Source organism: Pteronotus mesoamericanus, unplaced genomic scaffold (genome assembly GCF_021234165.1).
Source record: "Pteronotus mesoamericanus isolate MK-2021 breed Mesoamerican mustached bat unplaced genomic scaffold, CSHL_Meso_final scaffold_85, whole genome shotgun sequence".
Lineage (NCBI taxonomy): Eukaryota > Metazoa > Chordata > Mammalia > Chiroptera > Mormoopidae > Pteronotus > Pteronotus mesoamericanus.
In genome coordinates this window covers 38,695,510-38,705,842 of record NW_026555329.1, presented here as the reverse complement: position 1 = coordinate 38,705,842, position 10,333 = coordinate 38,695,510, and positions in this window count along the sequence as shown.

The following is a 10,333-nucleotide window of genomic DNA, read 5'->3' as shown; positions in this document are numbered from 1 at the left end:
CAGAGACCCCTGAGGAGAGGCTGGAAACAGAGGCATTAGGGAAAGAACGGGAGGAGGAACCAGGGAGTCCCGACTCCTTCTCCTTTCCCTAGTCTCCATTGTGCGGGAAAAGGACACACCCCCAAAGAGCAAAAAGGCAAAAAGCACACAATAGAGAGCCTAAAACCACCCAGTGCAGGTGCGCACACCTGCTCCGAGTAGGCAGCGAGGGCTGGCAAGTGTGTGTGTGGACCTGCGTGGGCTGGCGAGGGCTCGCGCAGGCTGGGGAGGGCTTGCACGGGCTGGCAAGGCCTCCCACAGGTTGGCAAGGCCTCCCACAGGTTGGCACCGATGGGGCCTGCGAGGGAGTGTGCAGATGGGCGAGGGCAGGTGTAAATCGACCCATGCAGGCCTGCGAGTACAGAGCAGTCTGCAGAAATAGTGGATCCCGGGCTGAAGGGGTCACAGAGCTGCCCAGAGTCCCTGGAGGAGCGACTAGAGACAGGATTAACCGGAGAGTCCTGGACTCTCCTCCCATTTCCGTAGTCTCCATTTGGCGAGGGCAGGCAACGCATCCAAAGAGCCAAAAGCAGGGAAAGCACACAATATAAGACCCTAAACAGACCAGTGCCAGGTTGCCCGCAGTCCTGGGGGGCCAGACGAGTACGCTACGTCGCGAAGAAGCCCCCTGGGCTAGGGCAAGCACACGTGAGCCCAGGCTGGCCGGGGATCCTGCAGGGCTGTGGAGCCGATCAAGGAGCCAGCGTGAGAGTGCAGAGCGATTCACAGAAATAGTGAATCCCGGGCTGAAGGGGTCATGCAGCTGCCCAAAGCAGGCATCAGACACAGACAGTAGACTCCTGGAAGGCTCAAACAAACGACCCAAGGTCATATAGGGTCAACAACTGACATCATCAGAGGCAGGCCCAGAAAGAAAAGTAAAGGAAAATAAATAAATAAATAAATAAACCCGCCTACTTCCATAGAAGTTTAATCCACAAAGTCAGGAAATCTAGATGGCCCAATTGAAGCAGAAGCATAAATAAATAAATAAATAAATAAATAAATAAATAAATAACTTAACAGACTCACAAAAATGGGAAGGAAAAGAAGTTCCCCCCAAATGAATGGAAAAGGGGACTCCCCACAGAGAGAGCTAAATGAAATAGAGGCAAGGGAACTATCAGATATTGAATTCAAAACCATGGTTCTAGGAAACTGAATGAGCTCAGCCAGCTCAAAGATAACTATGAGAAACTGCAGAGAAACTATCAGGATCTTACAACAAACTATACCAACCTGGAAAAGGACATGGAAACTACCAAGAAGACACAAGAGGATATGAAGAATACCATGTCTGAATTGAAGAACACAGTAGAAGGAATCCAAAGCAGACTGGATGAAGCTGAGGATCGAATCAGTGAGATGGAGGATAAGATAGAAAAAAGCTCCCGGAAAGAACAAGAAAAGGAAAAAAGACTCAAAAAGAATGAAGAGGCATTTAGGGAAATGCAGGACAACCTGAAACGCAATTATATCCATATAATAGGGATACCAGAAGGAGAAGAAGAGGAGCAAGGCATAGAGAACCTCCTCGAAAAAGTAATGATGGAAAATTTCCCTGATTTGAGGAGAGAAAGGCTCTCATGGATCCAGGAGGCACAGAGGACCCCACTCAAGAGGGGCTCAAAAAGGTCCACTCCAAGACATATCATCATTAAAATGGCAACTATCAAAGACAAAGAGAGAATCCTCAAGGCAGCAAGGGAGAAGGAGAAAGTCACATACAAGGGGGCTCCCCAGACGGCTAGGAGCTGACTTCTCAACAGAAACACTACAAGCCAGAAGGGAATGGCAACAAATATTCCAAGCCATGAAAAGCAAGGGCCTACAACCAAGGCTGATCTACCCAGCTAGGCTCTCCATTAAAATAGAAGGGGAAATATGGAGTTTCCCAGACAAGAGAAGGCTAAAAGAATACATCTCTATGAAACCAGCACTCCAAGATATGCTAAAGGGACTGGTTTAAGAAGATGAAGGAAAAGAGTGAGAAAGAGAAAAACACAGGTACAAAGAGAAAAAAATAAATAAGTTTCTATCAGTAATAACTCTCAATGTGAATGGACTAAATGCCCCAATCAAAAGTCACAGGGTAGCTGAATGGATAAGAAAACATGACCCACACATATGCTGCCTGCAAGAGACCCACCTCAGAGCCAAAGACCTACACAGATTGAAAGTAAACGGATGGAAAAATATATTCCAAGCAAATGGGCATGAGAAAAAGGTCGGGGTTGCCATACTTGTATCAGACAAAGTAGATTTCAAAACAAAGGCCATAAAAAGAGACCCAGAGGGACACTTTATAATATTTAAAGGAAGAATCTATCAAGAAGACATAAACATTGTAAACTTATATGCTCCCAATATAGGAGCCCCCACGTTTATAAGGAAATTGTTGGATGAATTCAAAAAAGATATAAACAGCAACATACTGATAGTAGGGGATTTCAACACCCCACTGTCAAAAATGGACAGAATCCCAAACAAAATATTAATAAAGATATTGTGCAGCAGAATGACACACTGAATCAAAGAGACTTAACTGACCTATATAGAACCTTACATCCCAAAGAAGAAAAATACACATTCTTTTCAAATGCTCATGGCAGTTTTTCAAAGATAGACCACATGATAGAACACAAAGCAAACCTCAGCAAATTAAGGAAATTGAAATAATACCAAACTTTTTCTTGGACCACAAGGGCTTAAAACTAGATATCAACCTCAAAGAAAACTTCAAAAACTTGCAAACTCATGGAGACTGAACAGTAGACTATTACACAATGAATGGGTCAATAATGAAAGAAGAGAAGAAATCAAAAAATTTCTGGAAACAAATGAAAATGAACAGACAACAATCTAAAACCTATGGGACACAGCAAAGGCAGTCCTGAGAAGGAAGTTCATAGCAATACAGGCTTACCTAAAAAAGATAGAAACATTTCAAATAAAAGACCTAACACTACAACTTTAAGAACTGGAGAAACAACAACAAATAAATCCCAGAGAAAGGATAAGGAAGGAAATAGTCAAGATTAGAGAAGAACTGAATGACATAGAGACAAAAATAACAATTCAGAGGATCAACCAATCCAGAAGCTGGTTCTTTGAAAAGATAAATAAAATTGACAAGCCTTTAAGCAGACTCATCAAGAAAAAAAGGGAGAGGACCCATGTTAATATATATCAGAAATGAAAGAGGAGAAATAACAACTGATACCACAGAAATACAAAGGATTGTCAGAAACTACTATGAACAATTATATGCCAAGAAATTTGAAAACCTTGATGAAATGGACAAATTTCTAGAAAAGTATACTCTTCCAACACCGAAGGAGGAAGAAACAGAAAGCTTGAACAGACCGATAACAGCTGGGGAAATTGAAGAAGTAATCAAGAAACTCCCGGCACACAAAAGCCCGGGGCTGGAAGGTTTCACAGGAGAATTTTACAAAACATTTAAGGAAGAGCTAACCCTTGTCCTTCTCAGACTATTCCAAAAATTCAAGAAGAGACTCCTAGAATATTTTTATGAGGCCAGCATCACCCTAATCCCAAAACCAGATAAAGAATCTACAAAGAAAGAAATCTACTTGCCAATTTTGCTGATGAACATAGATGCTAAAATCCTCAACAAAATATTGTCAAACTGCATCCAGCAGTACATTCAAAAGATTATCCACCACGATCAAGTGGGATTCATCCCAGGGATGCAGGGATGATTCAATATATGCAAGTCAATAAACGGAATACATCACATAAATAAAAGAAAAGACAAAAACCACGTGATCATCTCGATAGATCAGAAAAAGCATTCGATAAGGTACAGCACCCATTTGTGATCAAAACACTCAGCAAAATGGGAATCAATGGGGCATTCCTCAACATAATAAAGGTCGTATATGAAAAACCTACAGCCAATATCATACTCAACGGGCAAAAACTAAAAGCTTTCCCACTAAGATCGGGAACACGCCAAGCATGTCCGCTCTCACCGCTTCTTTTCAACATCATATTGGAAGTCCTAGCCATAGCGGTCAGACAAGAGAAAGAGATAAAAGGCATCCAAATAGGAAAGGAGGAAGTAAAGCTATCATTGTTTGCAGATGACATGATAGTGTACATAGAAAACCCTGTAGACTCTACCAGAAAACTCCTCAACCTAATAAGTTAATTTGGCAAAACAGCAGGATACATAGTCAATATTCAGAAATCAAAGGCATTTTTGTACACCAGCAATGAAATAGAAAAAGAAGAAATCAGAAAAAAAAAATACCATTCGATATAGCAACAAGAAAAATAAAGTACCTAGGAATAAATTTAACCAAGGAGGTAAAAGACCTATAAGCAGAAAACTATACAACATTGAAGAAAGAAATTAAGGAAGATACAAATAAATGGAAGCATATACCGTGCTCATGGATTGGAAGAATTAATATCATCAAAATGTCCATACTACCCAAAGCAATTTTAGATTCAATGCAATCCTTATTAAGATACCAATGACATATTTCACAGAAATAGAACAGACTATTCAAAAATTTATATGGAACCATAAACGACTCCGAATAGCCTCAGCAATTTTGAGTAAGAAAAACAAAGTAAGAGGGATCACAATACTGGACATCAAACTCTACTACAAAGCCACTATACTCAAAACAATCTGGTACTGGCACAAGAACAGACCCATAGACCAGTGGAACAGAAAAGAAAGCCCAGAAATAAGCCCAGGTCTATACAGGCAACTAATATTTGACAAAGGGGGCAGAAGCATAAAGTGGAGCAATAATAGCCTCTTCAACAAATGGTGTTGGGAGAGCTGGATGGCTACATGCAAAAAATTGAAGTTGGATCATCAACTGACACCATACCCAAAAATAAACTCAAGATGGATAAAAGACTTAAATATAAGTCGTAATACCATAAAAATCCTAGAGGAGAACATTGGCAGGAAACTCTCAGATATCCCACGCAGCAATTTTTTCACTGATATGTCTCGTAAAGCAAGGGACATAAAGGAAAGAATAAACACGTGGGACCTCATCAAGATAAGAAGCTTCTGCATGGCTAAAGAAAATACCAGGGAAATGAAAAGGGAGCCAATCGTGTGGGAAAATATATTTGCTAATGATACATCAGATAGAGGTTTGATCTCCAAGATATATAAAGAACTCACTCGACTCCACTCCAAGAAGACAAACGGTCCAATCAAAAAATGGGCAAAGGACCTGGGCAGACGCTTTTCCAAGGAAGAGATACAGAGGCCCAGAGACATTTGAGAGGATGCTCGGCATCACTAGCCATCAGAGAAATGCAGATCACAACCACAATGAGTTTCTACCTCACAGCGGTCGGATTGGCCATCATAAACAGATCAACCAACAACAGGTACTGGCAAGGCTGTGGAGAAAAGGGAACACTAGTACACTCTTGGGAATGCAGACTGGTGCAGCCATTGTGGAAAGCAATGCGGAATTTCCTCAAAAAGCTGAAAATGGAACTGCTTTTTGATCCAGTGATTCCCTTGCTGGGACTATACCCTAAGAATCCCACAACGCCAAGTCAAAGAACCTATGCACCCCAATGGTCATAGCAGCACAATTTACAATAGCCAAGTGTTGGAAGCAACCTAAATGCCCATCCATATATGATTGGATCAAAAAATTATGGTACGTTTACACAATGGAATACTGTGCAGCAGAAAGAAAAAAAGAGCTACTAAACTTCGCATCATGGATGCGCAGGTGGGTGGAACTTAGCATGGATGGAACTAGAGAGCATTATGCTAAGCTAAATAAGCCAGGGGGCAAAAGACAAATACCATGTGATCTCACATATAAGCGGAACCTAACCACAAAAACAAAGATGCAAGGAAAATAAGACCAGCAACACTGAAAGGATAAGAAACCAACAGAGACAAGAGGAAAGGAGGGAGGGTTGGGCAGGAGAAAAGTAAGAGTAGGGGAAAGTCAAGGAACATATAGCAAGGACTCATGGACAAAACCAAAGGGGAACAATTGAGGGAGGGAGGAAGGGAGGGAGGGAGGGGGTAAGGGAAAGTGGTGGGGGGTAGGCAGAGACAAATGTATTTGAAAAAATAAATTAATTAAAAAAAATCATACTCCATGATTAAGTGGGATTTATCCCTAGAATAAAGGTTTGGTTCAATATCACAAATCAATTAATGCGATACTCCACATAAAATAATGAAGGATAAAAATATAAGGCCATAGCAATAGATATATAAAAAGCATTTGACAAAATTCAGCATCTACTTATGATAAAAATTCTCAGCAAAGTAGGAATAGAAATGAGGGAAAATACCTCAAGATAATAAAGGTCATATATGACAAACCCAAACTAACATCATATTCACTGGTGAAAAGCTAAAAGCCATTTATGACACTACATAAAACTAAAAAGAGCAGAAACAAAATAAGGGTAACCACTTTCATCCCTTTTATTCAACATAGTATTGGAGGCTATGTACAGAAGTTAGACAAGAAAAAGAAATAAAAGGAATCAAAATTCGAATGGACTATTGTTTTTTATATTTTATTTTATTTTATTTTATATTTTTTTGGTTTTTACTTTTGGGTTTTCTTTTTTTTAATTTAATTTATTTTCTTTATTTTTTTTAAGTGCATTTGTCTCTGCCTTCCCCCCGCCACCTTCCCTTGCCCCCTCCCCCTCCCTCCCTCAATCCTTCCCCTTTGGTTTTGTGGAATGGACTATTATTATTTGCAGATAACATGATTCTACATAGAGAGAACCCTAAAGATTTCGCAAAAATACCTATTATAATTGATAAATGAATTCAGTTAAGTGGCAGGATACAAAATTAATATTCAGAAATAAGTTTCATATTTATATACCAATAACAAACTATCAGAATAAGAAATTTAAAAAAAATCTCATTTACAATTGTAGCAAAAACATAAAATACCTAGGAATAAATTTAACCAAAGAGGTAAAAGACCTGTTCAGAAAACTATAAGACATTGATGAAAGCAATTTAAAAAGATACAAATAAATGAAAGCATATACTATGCTCATGGATAGAAAGAATTAAAATCAAATAAATATTCATACTACCCAAAGCAATGCACTAATTCCATGCAATCTCTATCAAAATACCAATTTTTAACAGTACTAGAACATATAACCTTAAAATTTATATGGAACTAAAAAAGACCCATAACAACAATCTTGAGAAAGAAGAAAAAATTGGAAGTATCACACTAACTGATATGAAACTATATTACAATTTCATAGTAATCAAAACAGCATGGTACTGGCATAAAAGAGGCACATAGATCAGTGGAACAGAATAGAAAGCCCAGCAATAAGGACTTGTCTATATGGTCAATTAATCTCTGACAAAGGAGACAAGAGTATACAATGGGGTAAATATAGCCTCTTCCATAAATCATGTTGGTAAAACTGGACAGATACATGAAAAAAAAGAAAAAGAAACTAGAGCTCTTTCTTATACCACATACAAGAATAAAATCAAAATAGATTGAAGACTTAAATATAAAAACCTGAAACCATAAAACACCTTTAGAAAAAAAAACATAGGCAGCAAACTCTTTGACAATAATCTTAGTAAAATGTTTTGGATTTATCTCCTTGGGCAAGGGAAAACAAACAAACTAAATAAATAAACAAATGGGAGTACATAAAACTAAAAAGTTTCTTCATAGTAAAGACAACCTACTGAATGTAAGAAGATATTTGGAAATGATACATCTGATAAGGGGTTAACATCCAGAATTTATAAAGAACTCATACAACTTAACACCAAAAAAACAAGCAAGGAAACAAACAATCCAATTAAAACATAGAGAACTTGAATAGTCATTTCTCAAAAGAGGATAAACAAGTGGCCAGTAGACATATGAAAAAATGCTGAAAGTCATTAATTATCAGAGAAATGCAAATTAAAACCCCAAAGAGATAGCACCGCATACCTGCCAGAATAGCTATCATCAATAAATCAACAAATAACAAGAGTGGCTGAGGATGTGGAGGAAAATAAAAACAAAACCCTCATACACTGATGATGAGACTGCAAGTAGGTGCAGCTATAGGAAACAGTGTGAAGGTTCCTAAAAAAAATTAAAAATAGAACTTCTTTATGATTCAGCAATTCCACTTCTGAGTATTTATCTGAAGAAATCCATAATACTGGTTTGAGAAGACATACATAGCCCTATGTTCATTGTAGCATTACCTACAATTCCCAGGATATGAAAGCAACCTTAGTGCTTAGATGAAGATAATGCAGTACATATATACAATAGAATATTACTCAGCCTTAAAAAGAATGAACTCTTACCATTTATGACAATATGGCTGGACCTAGAGGGTATTATTGTGAGTGAAATGTTAGACAGAAAAATATCATATGATTTCACTTATATATGGAATCTAAAAAAACAAAATAAATGAACAAAACAGAAACAGGATCATAGATACAGACTGCAAACTGATTAAGTTTCAAGGTGGGAGGTTGGTTAGGAGACTGGGTGAGAAGGTGAAGGAATTAAGAAGTACAAATTGGTAGTTATGAAATAGTCTCAGGGATGTAAGTTTAGCATAGAGAATATTGTCAATAATATTGTAATAACTATGTATCATGCCAGATGGGTACTAGACTTTGTAAGTTGCATAAATATCTAATCACTATGCTGTACTCCTGAAAATAATATAGTATTGAATGTCAAATATAATTGAAAAAATAAATTAAAAAAAAAGAAAATACAAAAAAGTAAGCTCTGACATATGAGGTCTGTGCAAAAAAAATCCAGCCATTGTTAATATAATGAAAAATGTTTTGCATTGCATTGCTGTAACCTGGCAGCCAAAGAGAGTAGACTGGAGTGCACAGCTTGAACAATCACAACTTCACTGTACTAATCAGTGGGGAGCGGTAGAGGCCACTGAGTGAGCATGTGTACTGTGTGGCCATCACATTCAGAATGACTGAGTAAGTAGAACAACAAATCTGCATCAAATTTTGCATTAAGCTTGAACATTCCTCCATGGAAACTAGGAGGTCACAGCTCTGGGCAACTGGTGATTTTCAGCTTCATCATGACAACGCTCTTGCTCGTGCATCATGTCTCATGCAGAGTTTTTTTGTTGGGGAAAAGTCAAATCATCCCGGTGACTCAGCTCCCTACAGCCAAGATTTGGCACCTTAAGACTTCTGGCTTTTCCCAAAACTAATATCACCTTTGAAAAAGAAGAGATTTCAGACCATCGATGAGATTCAGGAAAATACGACAGGACAGCTGATGGCAATCAGAACTCTGTGAGGTCCCAAGGTGCCTACTGTGAAGGGGACCGAGGCATCACTGTCTTATGTACTATGTTTCTTGTGTCTTATATCTTCAAAAAATTTTCTCTACTTTTTATAGTATGTGGCGGGATATTTTCTGGACAGATCTCGTATGCACACACCATCACTAAAATAAAAATAATGAACATATCCATCACCTCCAAAATTCCCTCATTTCCTTTTTTAACTCCTTTCAACTTCTAGCCCATGCTTCCCTCAGCAATAATTGATTTACTTTCTACGAGTACATATTCGTTTGCATTTCGCGGTGGGGGGGGGGATTTTAAGTAAATGGAATCATACAGTATGGATTAATTTGTATTTGGCATCTTTCACTTAACATAATTTTTTGAGTTTCACTCGTATTGTATGTATTGATAGTTCATATGCCACAATTTGTTTATCCATTTACCTGCTAATGGACAGACAGGTTGATTTCATGTTTCAGCCATTACAAATAAAACTGCTGTGGATCTTTGTGAGCATGTCTTTATTTGGAAATATGCTTTCATTTCTTTGGGTTTTGCCTTAATTTGGGCAGTGCAGAATTTTAGGTTGACAGCTTTTTTCCTTCAGTATCTTACAGATAACATCTGGCTTATAAATCTGAGGCAAGTTGGCAGTAGTCCTAATCTTTGTTCCTTTATAGGTAGAAACGTGTCATTTTTTCCCCTCTGGTTGATTTAAATTTTTTTCTCTTTTTCATTGGGTTTTAGCAATTTGATTATAATGTGCACTGTGTGATTATTCTTCATGTTTGGGATTTAGTAAGCTTCTTGGAACTGTGGGTTTTAGTTTACATCAACTTTGGAAATGTTTTTGCTGTTAACTCTTCAAATATTTTTTCTGTCTCCACCTCTTCTCCTCCTGGAACTCTAATTACATGTGTATATATATTAGACACTCAATGTCTCACAGGCCATTGAGGCTGGGGATTTTTTCAGA